We start from the raw sequence: 1,551 nt of genomic DNA, 5'->3' as shown, positions 1-1,551 counted from the left end.
GTTTGAAACTCTTCTAAATGATTCCTTGTAAACTTCTTCAGTCACAAACAAACAGGAAGTGATGTCACATGTGTTCCTGTCCACACAGCAGAATGAGTCTATTGCTGACAGTGATGTACAAACAGAGTGAGCATTTCTGAGGCCCAAAATAAACTGAGTAGTTCACTGAATGAACAATGGACTGTGAGCTCAGTTCCTTCATCATTAGTATGGATTATATATGTATATGTATTATATTAGTATCATATATATCAGGTGCTGCTGCTTTCAGTCATTGTGCAAATGTGCTGTTTGTAAGCTTGTAAAGCTGCAGTCAGCTGAGACTGAAGAAGTCACCTGATCAGTGAGCAAACGTTTCTGAAAACGTCCAGATGAACAGAATCAACCTTTTGGGATCAGCCAGCAATGCAGCATCATTGTTGTTCAGCTTCAGAGGTTTGCAGGAATGAACTGATGACCAGAAACAGCTGCAAAGTCCAAGAAAATACCAGCTGGAGTTCAGCTGCATTTGAAGAAGTCAAAGAAAAGTAAGGATGGCAAAGGGCGACGTTTTCTTCCAAAGAGCTGCAAACATGGTCGACGCCTCATTAGAAGAATCATCTGGACATTTGTGAGGAACTCTAACCAAGAAAGCAACGTCACACAGATCCAACAGACAGTTTCCATGACTGCAAGTGTTGAGTGGAAAAATGCTACATTGCATTATTGCATCCTCTCACCACAGGAGGCGCTGTTGGCACCACTGATTGCTGATCAGCTGTTCTCTGATGATCTGATTGATACTGTGAATAACGGGACTCACTGAACTCTGTGACACAGTGAAGATTACAGAGTTGAACTTCACCCTTTAAGACTGACCACAGAACCAAGTCCGCCAGAGCTTTTGTTATATTTTTACATGCTGTGGAGCCATTTGTGGGAGCATTTCAAGTTGCTATACATCAATACAACTGTTATAGCCCTAATTTTAATAATATGTATGCATTAAGTCCATAGTAACTACATAAACTGCAAAAAAACCTCTGCTCATCCATCTCTGTGTGTATCAGGATACATTTGGTTCATAATACACAGAAAAATCAGAGTTATTACCTGTAATAAATGTGAAAGATTCCTGCAGTGATAACCAGGCAGGACCGAAACACATCCAAGCTGTCACCACGGTAACAGCACCGCCCATCCACAGGTGAGGGGAGGAGCAAAAAGAGGGACTTTGACCATTTTATACTAAAAACACTCAACTAATGTTTCTAATATGAAACAAATAAGCCCACATTAATGTGAGCGTTTATTAAATAATAATAATGATGATTTCCTCCTGATCTCATTTCCACAGCAGAGAAAACTGTGGTGTATATTGAGGTGGAGGGTGTGGTCTGTGGCTCAGGTGTAGAGTGAGGGTGGGGTGCACCACAGCAGCATGCTGGGACTGCTGAGGGTGGAGGAGGGAGTGATGATGACATCAGAGCTGCAGCACAGAGACCAGTGAACACACAGTCTGTTCATCTTTGCATAGATACAATATACAGCACAATATTGAATGACAGACAC

The 1,551-nt window shown here is 41.7% G+C and overlaps 1 protein-coding gene across 1 annotated transcript in view; it reads left to right on the top strand.

The window, feature by feature from the left end:
* LOC309707002 (protein NLRC3-like) overlaps positions 1-1,021 on the top strand; it is a 31,071-nt gene extending 30,050 nt beyond the window's left edge. The window contains exon 10 of the mRNA XM_082534075.1: positions 1-1,021. This exon is cut by the window's left edge and continues 671 nt beyond it. The gene's annotated coding sequence lies outside the window, so the exon portion shown is untranslated.
* The last annotated feature ends 530 nt before the right edge of the window (positions 1,022-1,551 follow it).

The sequence above is a fragment of the Aulonocara stuartgranti genome (genome assembly GCF_965226115.1).
Source record: "Aulonocara stuartgranti genome assembly, chromosome: 5".
NCBI lineage: Eukaryota > Metazoa > Chordata > Actinopteri > Cichliformes > Cichlidae > Aulonocara > Aulonocara stuartgranti.
This window is presented reverse-complemented; position numbering and strand designations above follow the sequence as displayed.